This window comes from Haemorhous mexicanus, chromosome 7 (genome assembly GCF_027477595.1).
Source record: "Haemorhous mexicanus isolate bHaeMex1 chromosome 7, bHaeMex1.pri, whole genome shotgun sequence".
Taxonomy (NCBI): Eukaryota; Metazoa; Chordata; class Aves; order Passeriformes; family Fringillidae; genus Haemorhous; species Haemorhous mexicanus.
The window spans coordinates 11,670,078-11,688,334 of record NC_082347.1 but is presented as its reverse complement, the minus strand read 5'-3'; the positions used below and the strand labels follow the sequence as shown (position 1 = coordinate 11,688,334).

Sequence of the window (18,257 nt, the reverse complement as noted above, 5' to 3'; positions counted from 1 at the left end):
TAATTTTCAGGTGTGATGAGCATCTACCACACAAACATAGTCCAAGCTTCCCTGGACACTCAGGCAATCTGATCACCAGGACATACACAGATCTATTAATATTTCATCCTGACATGTATTTTTAATCAAAAGATCTTAAAGTCCAGTTAAATCTCCAGTTTATATATTCCAGTCCTCAGATGTTTCATTAATAGTTTATAGGACACAGCTCTTACACACAAATGTCAAGATTGTAATGATTTACATGGATTTCTAGGATGATGAGGACACACTAAAATGAGCTCTGTATCTTAAAACTCAGCACCAAAGCACCATTCACCATTCTAGAAGGACAGGCAGCAATGTAAAAGTTTCCATAAAGAGAAGACACAGTGACATTTCAATAGCTTGTTTCAATTACCCCATTGCAGTGTTCACTGTAGGGTCAAATCCAGAACAGAGAAGAAGAAAACTGGAAAAGAAAGCACAACACTAAGGATCTGTGTGACATCCAGATATTTTAGAGCACCAGCTCCCAGGGTATCCCAGACAGAGGCCTGGATTTGAGACCAACAGTGAAAACACACATAACCCTTCCTAATGTATCTCAGTCTTCTTCTCCTGTTGAGTCAGATTCTATGGTTTTGATAATTCAGAACTCCAGCCTCCAGCTCAATTGCATCAAACCAAATAAAAGAAAATTCCAACAACTGCTGTATTTATTTAAATAGGAAAAAATGAAGGTGAAAAAGGGCTACTCTGTGTAGAGACAAACCAATTTAAATTCTAAGAGGGAAGGAGGAAAGGATTCCACAGTGAAAAACTAAATGCTGATGACAGGATGGTTGATAAAAATTAAGAGAGATTGTTGGTTTGATGGTTTTTTATCTTTTAGGTAGGGGGGTGTTTCACTCTTTCTTTCATTTCTTCAGTGAAGAAATTTTGCCTGATATCCAAACTGACTCTTTCCTGGTGCAACATGAGACCACTGAGACTACTGGACAGTGCACTGTAAATCAGAAGTTTTTACTTTTTTACTTACCAGCCATGCATTACTTGCTTGGTGAATAAATTAAATCTTTTGGGATAAAACCCTCCAAAGTCTAAACTCTAGCAAGCTGTATTTCTTGGGGCTGATCAGAGCAGCTGTGCAGCTGCCCCACAGTCAGTGATCAATCCAAATCCAAGCCCAGAATAATCAATTCCATACGGAAGTGATTTCTCAAAGCTGGTAGCAAGGCAGGAACAGGCACTGGTGGGGCTGGAGCACAGCAGAGACACAGAGCTGCTCCAGGGCTGGAGCCAGGCTGGGAGAGCTGGGGGTGCTCACCTGGAGAGGAGAAGGCTCCAGGGAGAGCTCAGAGCCACTTCCAGGGGCTCCAGGAGAGCTGGAGAGGGACTGGGGAAAAGGGATGGAGGGACAGGACACAGAGAATGGCTTCCCAGTGCCAGAGGGCAGGGATGGATGGGATACTGGGAAGGAATTGTTCCCTGGCAGGGTGGGCAGGCCCTGGCACAGGGTGCCCAGAGCAGCTGGGGCTGCCCCTGGATCCCTGGCAGTGCCCAAGGCCAGGCTGGACAGGGCTTGGAGCAGCCTGGGACAGTGGGAGGTGTCCCTGCTGGGCTTCCCCTCTCCTTCCCAGGTGTGGGAAGACCACGTGTTATTACACAGCATGGTGGTGTGTTGAGGAAAAAAAGCAAATGGTTGCTGTTATTATTAAAAGAAAATTTTTTCCATCAGTAATATTTTCTTCTGGGATGGATGCTCCCTGTAATCCTGAGTCTTCAGAGCACATTTTCTTTAAACACAATGGATTAAGTTAATAACCCCTTTAAATACATAAAAGGTACATTTGTATGGCATCTGAAAGACAAATATTTGAGTTTCTGCTCTAACTCCTGCAGTATTTCCATTCCCAGGGATGTGCTAAGTGTGCCAGGGGCTATATCTCTCATACTTTGATTCCTCATTCCTAGAAACTCTTTCAAAGGTTGAGGTTTTAAAAAATTTTTAATTTTTTCCATAAAGAAACACATTATTTGAAAATCTGATTACCATGGACCAAGGTTTCTAACAGTACCTACTTCTCTCTTTAGCCCCTGATGACACCTCTCTACTCCTCTTTACTCCTCACCTCTTCCCCTGCCAAGTTTCCTTCCATTCCAAGAGTGAGTTAACCTTTTTCTATCCATTTTTTCTCTTTCTTTCTGAGGTTGGCCTGTGTTTTATCTGTTGAGGACACAGCAGGACCCAAACCTTCTCTGCTTTTAGCTACCATGCATCACCTGGTTTAATAAAGGATACTTGGTGTATCTTCTGTGAATCTCATCTTTTCCAAGCTCCTGGACAAAAGCAGTTCCAAGCTCACTTCCAGGAGTTCCTGACTGCAGCATCCTTCTCTTCCAGTACCAGATGGAATCACTTTATTCAGTCTCTCTGGAGGTTTCCTGGTTGAAAAGCCCACAAAGTTCATTAGCAAATGATCATATTTAGTACCCAAGCTGTATTTTCTACATTTATCTGGCTTGCTGTGCCATGCCTCAAACTTCAGGAAATTTATACAACATATTTAAGAGCAACCACAGCAAAAGTTCAGATGCATGTGACTTATAATTACAAGACTTGATGCATGTTTTATACACCCTTGGTGAACACAGGTGTTTTTCTAAGGCTGTTTGCAAAATCCAGAAAGTGTGAAGGGAGGTTTGCTCCATGCAGGAACTGGGGAGAAATTTCTGTCTCAAAGATTAGGGTCTTATTGTCACAGAGAATTTCTTTTTTTGCTGAATATGTGGTGCAGTCACTGCTTTTTAGGCAAAAAAAAAAAAAAAAAAAAAATCTGTGATTAAAATACCTAAACCCAGTCCTGCTAAAAATGAGAAACTGGCAAATATGGGGAGCAAAGGTGTTATTTCAAAGATAGGAGTGGACTGTTTGAGATGGTTGGATTGAGCTACCAAACCTTCTTGCTCAAAAGCAAACAGTAGAGGTGTCCCTTCTCTGGAGCTCAGCTCCTGTTGTGTCTCCAAACCCTTTTGGGACCTTTTCCTGCCACGTCAGGGCATGGGGCACAGATGTGCTCTGCCACGAGCACAGAAATGCTCAGCTGCCTGCCCTCCTTCCTGGAGAGGAATCCATCAAACTCAGGGATCCAGAACCTTCTTTCCCACTCCCTGGGGGCATTTCAGCACCAGGTGGGATTTACCTTCCTGCTGATACTTCCTTGTATCCTTCAGGTGAACCAGGGCCACAAAGGCTGTGCCCTGTGTCCCCCTGACACGGGGGGACAGATGCCCAAACTGACCTCTCAGTGAGGCACCAGATCAGGGCACAATCCCACATTTCCTGCTCTTTCTTTCCCACTCCCTGGGGGCATTTCAGCACCAGGTGGGATTTACCTTCCTGCTGATACTTCCTTGTATCCTTCAGGTGAACCAGGCCCCCCAAAGGCTGTGCCCTATGTCCCCCTGACACGGGGGGACAGATGCCCAAACTGACCTCTCAGTGAGGCACCAGATCAGGGCACAATCCCACATTTCCTGCTCTTTCTTTCTCACTCCCTGGGGACATTTCAGCACCAGGTGGGATTTACCTTCCTGCTGATACTTCCTTGTATCCTTCAGGTGAACCAGGGCCACAAAGGCTGTGCCCTGTGTCCCCCTGACAAGGGGGGACAGATGCCCCTGACCTCTCAGATCAGTGGCACAATCCCACATTCCCTGCAGTTTGCTCCCTCTGGAGATGCTTTAGCCTTGCCCACAGTTTTCTGCTCCTGCTTGGGCAGCCCCTTCCTGTTCACAGCCTCCTCATTCTGTAACACTGAGCCTTGCACAAGTACATAAAAACAGCTACTGAAGTACAGCACTATCAAAAAGGGTTTTGCAATACATTAAACACAGTTTTACAATACATTTGTGATTAAACTGGCTTTTAAACACAGGGAGAAAAAACAACGAAAAGGAGTCTCACAGCTGGGTATCCTTTCATGAAATTCTGATAAGAAAATATTAAAAAAAAAATTCTGTCTGGAGGCAGAAGGTAAACAAAAGGTGTTACAGTCTGAAAATGAAGCCAAAACACTTCAACAGTCAGCAATAACTAAGTAAAAAATGAAGAAGGGGTAAAAAAAACCAAAAAAAAAGAACTAAACAACTCCCAGAAAGGTATTTAACATAAAAGAGCTGGATTAGCAGGATCTTCCAAACCAATGGGGAGGGGCAGGAAAGGGACCAGCTGTTGTTAGCATCCTATCATGTATTTTATGAGCTAGAACAGTATGTGCCACGTTCTGCAAAGAACACCTGTAATCTACACCCCTTTCCCCCAGATAAAGTGCTGTTTAAGGTTCCCTTCTCTTGCAGCTCACGACACGGGTGTGAAACGTGTGAACACAAATGCAGTCAAAGATGCTTTTAGTGCACTTCACAGCAGCTCAGGCTGCAATGGAAAGCCAGGGTTATGCATCTCATTTTTAGCTGTGCTGGATACATGATTGCCTCCTTGAGTGGCAATCACAAATTATTATCAAAGGGCAACACAAATGGCATTCAGATTTCAGTGCCTGAGCTCATTATGACATTTAGAGCACTTACAGCTTATTGTGAGTTTTGTTGATTGCTGCTTATCCACAGATGACAAATATTGCAGAGCACCTCAGACAACCAGAGCCATTTTCTCCAGCTCTGTATCCCAGCTGCCTCCCTGTTTTGTGGGGAATTTGGCTGTGCTGAGCAGCTCTGCAGGGAAGAGGCAGGAGGGACCTGGCAGCCAGCTTGGTTTAGGTGTGGCATCCCCTGTCCAAGTCCATACAGAAGCTGAGGTCAATTCCCATGAGAGCAGATGCTGAATGAAATGTTGCAGGCTTTCTGAGGGACTGAAAGCCAAATTTTGTCCCAACTTGGGTCCAGTCAGCCATTTCAAGCCCTCTCACCACTAAGAGAAGTACCAAGGACAATTCAGCTGAGGTGTTCCTGCCCTGTAGGAGCAGAAATCAGAGAGGGAAGGGCTGGAACTGTGGCCAGCCTGATATTTAAGGCCCCTTCCAACCTCAACCCTTCTATGATTTCATTTCAGAGAAGCAATTAAATCTTCCAAATACCACCTTTGAAAGGCAGAATTTTGAGGACATTATTTTTTTCAGGCTGAAACCAGACCTGTTCATACCTTTCCATTTGGAGATTAAAACCCTGTCTGTGCAGGTCAGTGAGCTGGATGTGGGCTGGCACTGCTGAAAGCCACAATCAAATCCCTGCCTGCTGATTAAGCATCACTCCAAGGCAAGTCAAACTCTGCAAAGGGCATTCACCAATTACAGAAACAACCAAGAGGTGTCCCAGGAACGGATCTGATCCACAGGACTGGTTAGATTGGAGTCTCAGGCAGTGCTGCTTTGTAAGCAGGGCTCTGTGTGTGCTTGGCAAAGGGTGAGAGCCTCTTGGGTGAGGCAAGGCTTGCCCTGTCACACACACGTTTGGTGAGGCCCTGGAGCTGCTGTATGTGAAAAACAAGGTTCCCTCTCCTCACCCACATGGATCAAACACTGAAATGAGCCAGGGAGAAGCTGAGGCAGAGCCAGGGGCTTCCCTGCTGTGGCTGTGTTTGAGTCCCCCCCGGGTGTGTGCCCACCATGGCAGCAGGAACCAGCAGCCAGCAAGCAGAACCCAAGTTCAGACCCTGCCCAGAATGATCCCACTTTCCCAGCAGACCTTCCCCTAGGCTGGTAGCTAACAGGATGAAACAGTGCTGCCCCATAAGCCAGCTCTGCCTCAAGCACAGCATCTTGGACTGCAGATAAAGCCAACTACAGACACTGGCAAAGAGGTGAGAGAGTTGAATTTCCTTACAAACATCACAGGCTGCTAAGCTGTGACCCAAAGAAAACTTCAGCAATTAAAGCCACCCTGGCTGGTTTGCACTCTCCTTTCTCTCTTCTGAGATTTCCTTGCTTTTGTTTGCCAGAGGAAACACAGTGGTCTGTGTTTTAAGTTCTTCCTGGAGGTATTGGTAGTCACAGAGAAAACCTGATTAAAAACTTCTCCTGCCATGTTGTTCCTCTATCACACGATGCAATGATTTACATTAATAACAGCAGAGAGCAGAGAAGACCTGCTGAGCCTTTAATAAACTTCCTTTTTCCAATCACTTAAAACGTTCTTTAAAGTTGCAACTGAAGTAATACAAAGCCTGCATAACAGTACACTTGACATTTATGAGCTTGGCAATAAATCAGATTTTTGTTTTTACAATGTCTGCTTTTGATTAATTGTAAAAGTTTACTATAAATACTTCCAGAAAAAACAGTAGAATGGTTAATAAACTGTATTCTGCTTGCTAATACCTTAAGTCATAACGGAGTAAATGCCTTAAACCATGTACATTAAATTCAAAGTGCTACAAAAAGCCAAATGCTCACAAGTTTCATTACTGTGTTCATTAGACAATAATTGTGAGGCAGCCTGAATTTCCTCTAGCCTTGGCATCTATTAATGTAGTGCACAACTCAGTACAGGTTTTAGGATAAAAGCTCCAATGTTCAAATGTAAACAACATGTGTAATGCATCTTAAACCCCCTTATTTTTGATAATAGAACATGATTAGGTTAAAATAGCAAGAGACTATAATCTTGATTTGAAATTCTAGGAAGAAAACCCTCACTATTATTATTTTTCAGCGTGACACAAGTGAAATGCAGAGACTGTAATGATGCCAGAATTCTGCCACAGGAAAGACCTGGCCCTGGGCTTTGTGGAGTGCAATTTTATCCCTCCAGGAAACTGTCTCACCTGCTCCTCCAGGGTCCTTCCCTGGGAGGGTGCCAGAGCTGAAGGGTAATGCAAAAATAATGAACAGCAGCAAATTGAATTACTCTGCGGTAATGTGGCATTATTTGGCGTAAGTGATTTCGTTGCAATTAAGAGAGCAGCTCCACAGCCCACAGCAGGAGGGTGGAGGTGCAGCAGCACCAGGTGAGCTGGCCTGCTGACAGGAGAGGGAAGACTGTGCATGCAGAAGCAGGTTTGCTCTCCAGCACAATGAGCATAAAACTGCATTATTAAAGGAGTAACTGATATTGCAGACAATCAAAGTAGCCACTGTATAAACACTCCTGAAGTGTTTGTCTGACTGAGTGCAGAGGCCACATCCAGACCTGTGTAGTGTTCAAATCTCATTAGCACCTCACCAAAGAGGTGTGGAATGATGGATGTGCCAGGCTTTGTTTTCTGCCCGAGAGTTCACTGTTCTCCTAATTACTGCCTGCAACTAAAATCAGCATTTTTAGAAGCTCCCTTTGCTTGCAGTTCTGCCACTTGCAGACAATCCTGCCACACTCAGCAGTTGAAATAAATCAGATTTTATAATAGTGTGGAGAAGAGCATTCAAAAATCATGCTCTCAACACTTTCCACTCTCTGGTGGTTTTGGGGTTGCACTGTAACTCATTTTTACCCCAGGAAAACATTGTTTTGATTGATATGTCTTTGCCCTAATTGCTTGTGAATTTGTTACATTTTAAAAGCAGCCACCATCCTCTATGTGAGACAGATAAAGTACTGAACAAGAGAAAAATCAGATAATTGCTCATTAAGGTTGAATACAAAATAAATAAAGAGGGCATGTTCCAAAAGTTCTCTTGGTCTGTTCCATCCGTGCCTGAACACACAGTGCTGATGCACTCACAGCTCTTTAGGATGTAAATGAAATTTCCATAAAAACCAGGAACTCAAATTCTTTAAAACCCCATTAAGCCAAGGCCTGGCTGAAGCTACCTGGGATAGTGGAGGGTGTCCCTGCCCTGAGCAGGGAGATTGGAAGGATATGAGCTTAAGGTCCCAAAACATCCAAAACACTCTGGGATTCAATGTTTCTCTGGAGCAGGTGCTCTGTCCCCTCATCCCAAGGGCAGTGCAGACACATTATCAGCACAGCAGAAAGCAGCACAGAAAAGTCATGGAGAGCAAATCCTTCAGGGGACATAAAAGTCCACCCAGTCATAGGAGACAATTTGTTTCTATCCACCAAAAGCAATGCAACAGCAAAGGGAGAACACATTTGTCAATGGAGTCCATTTAGTGCAAATTTACCAGGAATAAAAAAAATAAAAATATTTTTAAACTTCATTTTAGTGGACTCAAAGCCTTTATGGTGACTCAAGACAAACCTGAACACATAGCTGAGCCTTGAGAGGTTTTTTTTGTGCTCTCTTTCCCAGCTGGTCAGCAGTGGTGACCCCAGGTTCAGTCCCAGGCCAGTTGTGTTTAACAAAAGGAAACAGCCTCAAGCCATGCCAGGGGAGGCTGGGGTTGGACATCAGGAGGGATTTCTTCCTGGAAAGGGTTGTAAATCCTTGTCACAGGCTGCCCAAGGCAGTGGTGGTGTCACCATCTCTGGCAGGGTTCAAAAAACTTGTGGATGTGGCACCAGGGAACGTGGGTTAGTGGTGAAGAGGGTGGTGGTGCTGCTGGGACTTTATGATCCTGGAGATCTTTTACAGATTAATGACTCTGCACTTCCATGTCTCACAAGCTCCTTTGCTTCAGGGTAATAATTCACTCCCTTTCAGAGCAGAAGTCAGCACCCCCCAGGCAGATGTTTCCCCAGATCAGAGATTTTCCCAGGGCCCTCTGCAGACCCCACAATCAGCTGCCATTTGGGACAGGCAGGGGAGCTCTGCCTTGTCCAGGCTGCCAGTCCTTTGTCTTGGAAAGAACCATTTGAGGGCAATAACATCAACAGCTGATAAATATCAGTGATTCACATCAGCTGAAGCTCTGAGGACAGAGTGGATTCTGATTCTTGCTCAGAACCAAGGCAATGCAGCTCTTCTCTGTCCTAGAAAAACATCTATAAACTGAGCATTTTAGAACTAACCCAGCAATTGAGCTCTTGCTGCTGCTCTAACCCACTGCTACCACTAGACACCACCTGCACATTTAGAAAACATCCAATAGCAACAAGAATGCCTCATAGAACAAGGAACTAGAAGAGAAGTTAAAGCAGCCAGAGGCTGGATCTTAATTAGAAAAACTCCTTAGAAAAATCCAGAGAACTTACCAAACTAAAGAACAGAATTAAGAGAAAGTTGCAAGGTTCATACTCCATGGATTCCCAAGTCTTAGGTTAAATCACAAAATCCCAGGATCACTGAGGCTGGAAAATCCTTCCAGGATCACCAAGCCCCAGCTGTGCCCAGTGCCCACCTTGTCCCCAGCCCAGAGCACTGAGTGCCACCTCCAGCCCTTCCTGGGACACCTCCAGGGATGGGCACTGCAAAGCTCCCTGGGCAGCCCCTGCCAAGGCCTGAGCACCCTTTCCATGCAGAAATTCCTGCTGCTGTCCAAGCTGAGCCTCCCCTGGCCCAGCCTGAGGCCCTTTCCCCTTGTCCTGTCCCTGTTCCCTGGCAGCACAGCCCGACCCACCCTGGCTGTCCCCTCCTGGCAGGGAGTTGTGCAGAGCCACAAGGTCCCCCCTGAGCCTCCTTTGCTCCAGGCTGAGCCCCTTTCCCAGCTCCCTCAGCCCCTCCTGGGGCTCCAGCCCCTTCCCCAGCTCCCTTCCCTGCCCTGAACAACAAACATAATTTTCTCTATCAAATATTGATGTGCTGAATCTGACTCTCATTCCTTCTGCTACTTCTCAAACACTTTCTTTGAAACCCTCAAGGGCAAGGCTGCAATAACTTTCTCTAAAGCTCTTCACAGTCTTGCACCATGAAGGGGTTTGGGGACACTGCATCAGAAGTGCAGCTACAGACCCCAGAGGGCAGGAAGCAGAAACTTCTCTGAGAAAAGCTTCTGATTGTGGGAACATAAATCTGGCCAGAATAAAAAATGCCATCTTAGCTGTGTCAGCTTCAGATGAGAGTGTGAAAGGTGCCTGTCAAGGACTTGTCAGGCATATTTTGGGCTCAGCCTGTCTCCTGGGAGCCCTTCATTTCCAAATGCCGTGCCTTGGCTTCCCATGTCAGCCAAACAAAGCCTTCAGTGCTCCTTCTTTACACATCACTCCTGATTTCAGCACCCAAGGCCACTCTGCTGCTCTTCTTACAAGAGCACCAACCCCTGGGAGAACAGCTGAAATTTGGGGTGGCTTTTGAAACAGGCAGGAGCCCTGCACCTGGAGACATGGGTCACAGGAGGACTGGAGCCAGTCCAAGCTCCTGCTCCAGGCAAGGCCACCTCTGAGGGAAGACCAGGCTGCTCAGGGCTTTATCCACTCAGCTCCTGAGAACCTTCAAGGATGCAAACCCCCTCCAGTTTGTTGTCACTCCCAGCATTCACTTCCTGCCCCCCCAGGTCACTGTCCAAGCATTTCTGATGGTGAGTCACAGCACAGCCCTCCCCCAGCACTCTGCCTTTCACTGGCACCTTTAATGAATTTAAAACAGGAGAGAAAGGCCCAGAGGAGCCACAGGTCCTGGCAGCATCATTCACTGTGGCTCTGACACATCCAGCCAGCTCACCTGCAGCGTTTCTGCTTTGAGATCCAACCAAGCCCTCCCCACCCCGGCCAGTGCTCAGCACAAATCTGTAATAATGAGCTGTCAAGTCTTTCACTGCTCCTCCACAGGAGGACCACAATCCTGTTCACCCACAGCAGCTCATGACAGATCATGCCTAACCCTCTATTTCCTCCAGTAAAAAGGGACTAATCTTTCCAAGTGGATGAAAAGGCAGCGTGTGTACATTACATACACAGATATTGGTTCTACATGCAGGCTTCTTTAAAGCATGTAATTATTGCTTCTTCTCTGCAAAACAGATTGATGGAACAGGTCAGCAACAAGACTCCCATCAATACACCTGGAGAGAATTAAAATAAATGAGCACTGTGCTCACTCAAATGTCCATATTCCCCCCCGGCTGGACTCAGCAGGGCTGGCCTTCCCTGCCCCGTGGTAAAACTAACCTTACAAAAGGAGGATTATTCCTGGCTCTCCCCAGGGCCTGGGCCTGGTTCCTTGGCTCTCTGCAACTTCTCTGTTCCATGGTGGCACCAGGAAGAGGAGCACCCGAGCAGCAGAGCTTTGCCTGTTGTCACTGGTGCCTGTGGGAACTCGGACACACGTGGGATGGTGGCTTGTTTTATGACAACACCATGGAGAAACATTCTGACAGAAAACAAACAGCAGCTTTGCAGAAGCAGCAATAATTGCCATTAATAATGATGATGCAAATATTTCTTTTATACAGTTGAATTTCAACTTCAAGTTTTAGGCAATAACACCAAAATTCCACATAAAAAGAAATCAACTACTATGACTGGACCCTGAAAGAGAAAGCAATGACTGGCCAAGTCTGTGTGTCCTTTCACAGCCTCTGTGGCTGCTGGCTGGGTGAGCAGCACAAGAAATTCCATTTTCCTCATGGAGTCAGAACCCTGCTGGGTGAGGAAATTAGGATATGGAGGAAAGGAGGAGACAAATTTTGCTGCATTTGAAAACCACCTGCTCCAGACACAGAGAGCCTGCATGTAGGAGAAAAGCTTCATTAATGATGGAGTTTTAAGGGCTTCCATCATGTCCATCAGGGCATTACTGAAAAATTAGCTATTTCTCAGCTCTGATTTACCTTCCTCTAATTTTTTTACTCTGTCTTTTCACTGATTTATGTTCCTAAAAAGATGAACCATGAGGCTGCACAGCACAGGAGACAACCAGCCTAGTACCCATGCTTCTAATAGAGAATTTCTCTTGCCATCAGCCACTGACAATGAGGCTAGTGTGGATCTCACAAATTCTCAGCTTGGTTGAGCTTCAGCACTTTCTGCTCATTGTTTCTACTTCCAAACTCCAGGATTGGGGGACCTCTGTGCTTCCTTGGGACAGAGGACTCTCCATGGAATGCTGCAGATCCAGGTCTGACCTGTCCATCTCCCTTAGTCCTGCATCTTGTCCCATTCCAGACCAGCAAGTCTCCATCAGCAGCTCTCAAAACCACCTGGGATTTTGGGTTTTGCTCTTTGGGGGTCTACAAAGCAGAGTCAGGTTATGTGCTCAGACATGGCTCTCCAGAGAGAACTCTCTGTATATCCTGCATATTTTGGGTGCTTTTGGTAAAGTAACAGCAACCTCCTCATTCTGCTCTCTGTGACACATTCACAGTGCTTCTGATCTCACAGATGTGACAGTCACCTTTCCAGCAGGTCAGGATGGCACTAGAGGAACACCTTAAGGAGGTTTCTAGAGACTTTAGGTGAGGCTTTGAGATGGTAAGTCACCAGGATTCATGTCACCCTTCAGTGCCATCCATCTGTGGTTACACCTTGACAAGTGTTGGTGCAGCGAGGCCTCTGTGGTACCCCTGAATTCACCAGCACGTGGCAGTGGGATTAAAGGGGCAAAAAATGCAAATTTCTTGACTGTGCTGGTGCCTCTGCTTGTACATCCTCAGGTCTGTCATTCTTGATGCTTATCCAGCTCCAGACTCCACGTTTCTGTGATGATTATGATTCCCAAAGCAAGAGAACAAGCTGACTTTTTCTGCTGCCTTTGCATCTGCTTCACAGAGAGCCACATTCCACAGAGCAGCTTGCTGGATAGGGAGGGAGCTGGCTTGCTCCCAAAAGCACTGTCACATCCCAACTTCTTTTCCCCTGAAAGTGTTATTTATTAAGAAAGCTCACACTTGAGGACGTAGGAGCATTTTTGCAGCTCTGCTTTCTCAAGCTCCAGCAGATCCATCCGTCCCAGCTTCCAGAATGTTTGCAACTCTCCATCTGCTGCAGCTCCTGCTGGCGTCACCAAACCCTGACAGCCAGGAGTTGCCAAGTGCTGTGACTTGCTTTTTTTTGTTTTTTGCAGAAAACAAACCATGAGAACACAACGGTTTTTAAAATGATGTCACAACATTTAAAAAAAAAAATGCCTGCAGAGAGGTCTTTTCCACTTCCTTCACAAAAATATCTTGCTGCTTACAGAAAATGACAAAGAGAATAAATCTTATGCATTTGATAGCTGCTCAAAGAGGCCAAGCCCTCAGGAGCAGGGTAAACCAAACCTGCACTGCATTATCTGCTTGGAAGGTGAGATTCATTCCCTCCCCTGGGGCTCAGGAGTGAATCTCATTCCCAGCTCCTCTTGGGGCTGGTTCTGTAGCCTGTGCTGCTGTTCCTTGGAGGTGTCTGTGTGAAATCCTTGGCTCAGCACAGGCAAGGGGAGCTGGGGCACTGAGCTGCTCCCCTGAGCAGGCAATCCCCAAAGCCTGGCCCAGCTCCACTGCAGCCCAGCCTCTGATCCTGTTCAACCCATGCTCTTTGTGACTGTGGCTTCTCTTATTATCTCATTTTTATCCCCCTCATTCCTAGCCACCTAGTTTCTTCCCTCTCCTCAGTTACCAAGCTTTTCCCTTCACTCTGCTCTCCCCAGAGCTCACACCAATAAAAAGCATTTCCCTTCACAAGGAGGGAAACCTTTCTGCAGCAGCTGTGTACTGGGTAAAACACACCAGCAGTTGCCTCTTTCTGTGGAACCTAAATGCCCTAAAGAAGTCCCTTTTTTTGACTCCCTGTGGCTGAGCTCAGACCCTGCTCTTTGCTGTGTGTGGAGTAGCAGAAATGACTTCCAGTGCATCATTTCAGAATGTAATTATATAATTATATACCCATTAAAGGAATATAACCCACCCTTAACCACCCACACGAGAAAAACGACATGAAATAAACCCTGAACGTGGTAAAAAAGTGAAAGTATTTTCAGCTATTCCCTGTGCTAAAATAAAGTTAAATGGTGTTTTAAAGAAATGTGCTTTATTCTAACCAGCAAGATTGTTTTCAATGAAGACAAAACATGGAGCAATCTGAACAGCAATTCAAATTGAAGTCAGATAGATGAGCTGTCACACACTGGAGATGCACACACAAGGCTTTCTCTCCTATGATGTCAATCATACTTTTCCTCTGATGGATTAAAAAAACCAGTCCCCATGTTGGAAAAGTGAGAAGAGGCTTTCCTGGTATCCTTATGCAATAATAAGGCGTGGAAACAAGTTCTAAAAAAGCCTTCTAAGAAGGCTTGGTCCCAGGTTTGGGAGCATTATTGCCCCTGGACTCTGGCTGTGCAGGGAAGACTGAACAGAAGTTGTTTCTTTAGCTGCTTAAAGGCAAACATGTCAAACAAAGAAATGACACAAAACAATCTGGGCAATTTAGGTGATACAAAAGCTCTGGCTGTGTGGGATCTGTGCTTTTGCCACGTGCTGTAAAATGTCTCCCTGACAAAAGCCCAGCAAGAACTCAGGTTGTGACACAAAACCCCTGAATGTATTAAACAGTGAGCTGAAGCTTGTTTTGTAGAAATAAATGGAGAAGATAAATGTTAATGCACACAGGATTTAACTGAAGCATCACAAATAAAGAGAAACATTTTTACCTTGATGAAAGGAGGAAGAGAAACACTTCTCCAGACCTTTGAATTCTGCATTACCACAGACATGCTCTGGGTAAGGCAATTTCCCTTCTCTCTCCCACTGAGCCATATTTGTCCCTGTTGCTGCTGTACTGATACCAAGGAAGCATCATCAAGGAAGAATCTAATAACAACCAGTTTGTCATTACACTTCCCTCAGCACTAACTGGAGCATGCTGAGCTGTGAATGAGTGTGGGGAAACACTAAAAAGCAGCTATTAGGAAAATGGTAAATATCATTTACCCTTCCCATTCTAGAACTGGCACTTTGGAAATCCAGATTTTATGCTGGCTGGACACCAAGTAACTCAGGTCCTCTCTCAATTATTTACCCTAACACAGACCCATGGAATCATAGAATTGTTTGGGTTGGGAGGGACTTAAAAGATTATCTAGTTCTAAACCTCAAAAGGATCCAAAGAAGCAAACTTTAAGTGCTGGCTCCTTTAATTTGAATGTAGAAGTCAGTGTCTCAGGTGCCACCTTGAATGTAGAGGGCAGATAAAGCTCTACAGGCTGTGGTTGATCTTCAGTGTTTAAGTCATGTTAAGGATGAAAAATTATAATTGATTTTTGACACTCTTCCGAAGTTTGTAACCTCCCCAAGAGAACAAATATTTAATTTCTAAACAATCGAGGGTTTAGAAAGTGCCAGGAAAAGAAACATAAGAGAGGAGCTACCTAATTGGTTGTAATTAAACATTACTACTAACAAAAGCTAAAAAGAAGAAAGAATGGAAGGCAAAAATGGTTCGGAAATATTGGAATATTACAGCTCTGTCCTTTGTCACTCCTGGTGAAATGAGCACCATCTGTTTACTCTGATATTTAATGAGCAGGGGAGAGCTGGGGGGAGCCCAGCTCAGGCATTTGCACAACACACTTCACCCTGCTCTCGTTCCTGCCTCTGATGGATGAGCCCAGGCACTTGCCAAGGTGGGAATCCACCAGCCCTGTGGCTGCCTGGCTGCTGGAGCAGGATTGCTGAGCCTTTGCAGGGGCTGCTGCCACAGAGAAGAAGCCAAGAGCAAAGTGAGTGAGGACACCAGTGTGAGCAGAGTTATGGGAACTAATGACTGGGCTGGAACACGGGAAGGAAGCAGGACAGAGAGCATTAAGGGAGCCAGGAGGGAAATTAAAGCCTTTCCCAGCTAATGTGAGTTACGAGGGGCTCCTCGTGGCATAACTAGGCAATTTATCTTCCTGTAAGGAAATAAAACAAACCTGGGAGAGTAATCCAGCTAATTATGCAATGACTTTATAGACACTGCCTGAGCAGAAATTACTTTCTCTATGGGTTGTTTCCTCAGAAATTTTCTGCCTGTTTGCCCACGTAAGAGCATTCCAAAAATCTTCCTTTAGACTGCGCCGTGTCAAAGTGGAAGAAAATAATTTGGTATCAACATGATCTCAGTGAAACCAAAAAGGAGATTTCCTGCTGTGGTCCTAAAATCCCCCATGCCTCCACCACCCCTCAGTTAATAAGGCTGCAAGGGGCTGCACTGGAGAAACTCTGCTGTCCTGGTAATCCTCTGCTGTCCAGGAGCCTGAGTTTTATTTCTCTCCAAATATATAACATCTCTTGCTCTGCTTTATTATTTGGGTACCAGCCTACCAGGCCCTGGACCAACATTTGATTCCAAAGAGTTCACTCAGGGAGGGCTGGAGTGGGTTTGCCACTTTCTTGACACTGATTTGAAGACTATTTAGCTGAGTGAGCTTGGCTGTAATCTGGGTGTTTAACCTGGTAAAAATCCCTGCAGTTATTGCCAGCTACCAAATTCTGAAACATGATTTTGAGTGGAAATAAAGCAACACACCTCATAGGTATAAAACACAGGAGTGGAGCCATGAGAAAGGACACCCCTCACATTGGAAAGGTGGATGGGTGAGAGAGAAAATCCTGCTGGCTTTTTCCTGAGCAACCCCAAGCATGAGAGTGGCTGGAAGTTAGCTAGGGGTGGGAGTAGCTGGCTGTGTGAGATGCTGTAGCATCTCAAAAAAATCCCTTTATCAGGTGCTTAAAGCAATAAAAGGCACTTTTTTGGTCCTTCTAGAAAGTGGCTGCAGATGGTTCTGGAGGTGGAGGACTGAATTCAGGAGGGTCACACAGGTGTTACTCAGGACACCTTTCAAATCAATGAGCAAGGCACTGCAGATAAGAAAGGCAGTTCCAGACTTCAAGGGGAAAAAGAAAAGAAAAAAAAGCTGTATTCCAGCCTCAGACAGCAGCCTGAGAGGTGAAAATTGTAGATGATCTTGTGCTACCACCAGTCTGTAGCAAGCACTTTCTCTTTCCATGTTTTTATCCATGATCTGTACTACAGGATGTGACAATGAGTCAGAAATGTCACATAATTACACCTCAAAGAGCCCAGGGTAATTGGCAATCACCAAAAGCTGCCTTTCCTATAATTTGCTAAAAGGAATGAAGCTCCTTGTGTGTTTTGGGGCACCACTAGAGCAGAGATGTCTAATTACCAGCAAGTTCAGCTCAACAGCTGTCACCACATCAGCTCTAATAGCTATTTCATAAGGACAAAGACATAATATGGGCTGAAGGAGCTCTTCTGAACTTGTCCAATTTCACTCTGCCACTTTCCCCAACATTCAGTAAGGGTTACTAAAGAAATTTGTGAGACACTTAATTCCAGCTGTAGCTTCAGCAGCCCTGAACACAGGCTAAATGATGCCCAGGCATTGCTGGTGTCAAGCTGGAAAGGCAGGAGAGCCTCTTGCATGGCTAAATGGTTTTTAATATGAAATATCTCAGCAAAAATGTGTAAAGGAAAAGAAGGAGAAGAAAAACTGGGATATTACTGTTATCACTGTAGTTCATAGAATCATTGAATCACAGGTTTAGGTAGGAAGGGACATTAAAGACCATCTAATTCCACCCCCTGGCATGGGCAGGGACACCTTCCACTACCCCAAGTTGCTCCAAACCCCATCTAATCTGGCCTTGGACACTTCCAGGGATGGGGCAGCCACAATCTCTTCTTAAGTTCCTACAAGGAGAATTCTATTGTCAGTGAAGGTTCAGGAATTGGCTGCTCTGAAGTAGCCCTTCAACAAGAAAGTGAAGACACTGAGGAAAAAGAACAAGCAGGGCCTTGGTGACACCTGCCCTCTTACAGGCAATATGGCTTTGGCCAAAAACGGGGTTGTGCACCATTTTCCTCTCTGCCATCCAGCTCTGAAACAACTGAGGAGAACTATTTCACCAAACTCTGACCTTATGGCCAGAGAGGGACATGCAGCAGCCAGTGAAACCCTACACATTTCCACATGTCTCCTGCTTTAACCCACTGGAGTCACTGATGCCCAAAGAACAGAAGAAAGAGCACACAAACCACTAAAATACTACACAGAAGCCTACCAGCACCTTTCCTCGAGTTTTTCCCCACTCAGCTGAAGAAGACACCAAGAGTCAGAAGCAAACTGTGTATGCAGAGGAATGGCATTGGTGGCAGAAATGAAACCTGTGCCTGTGCTACCCTAGCCCTTTGTGAGGACAAATTGCCCCAAGCAGAAAACCCCAAAGCTGGAGCTGCATCTCCTTCTATTTGTCCCTGTGCCCTGGCACACCAGCTGAGCTTTGTTCAGCCACCACACCATTAAAGCTCAATTAAAGTGAGCACAGGGCTCAGTGACCTTCCTTAAAGGTGAGCAATCCCCAGGGCTTGGAGATGCTGTCCCTTTGCTCTGAGGCTGCTCTGAGGAGAAAGGGATCATTCAATGACACTTCCCCATTTAGGGCCATCAGCTCTGAGTGCCCTGCCACAGACAGAAGCCCCATCCCAACCTCACTGAGATACACAAGATATGTTTCTATTAGTTCTCTTTTGTTATAAGATTACTAATTTAGGCAAATAATAA

The 18,257-nt window shown here is 45.5% G+C and overlaps 1 long non-coding RNA gene across 50 annotated transcripts in view; it reads right to left on the bottom strand.

Annotated features, from left to right (window-relative positions):
- The window catches only part of LOC132329728 (uncharacterized), a 397,002-nt gene that overhangs the window by 39,498 nt on the left and 339,247 nt on the right, over positions 1 to 18,257 (bottom strand). For 45 of the 50 annotated variants that reach the window (XR_009487141.1, XR_009487139.1, XR_009487143.1 and 42 more), the window contains 3 exons: positions 10,883 to 11,084; positions 2,285 to 2,427; positions 401 to 1,778 (listed from right to left, as the gene is read on the bottom strand). This is a non-coding gene — a long non-coding RNA (uncharacterized LOC132329728). Of the gene's footprint in view, positions 1 to 400; positions 1,779 to 2,265; positions 2,428 to 10,882; positions 11,085 to 18,257 lie in introns of all 50 variants that reach the window. The other 5 variants (XR_009487162.1, XR_009487176.1, XR_009487151.1 and 2 more) reach the window with 4 other exon arrangements.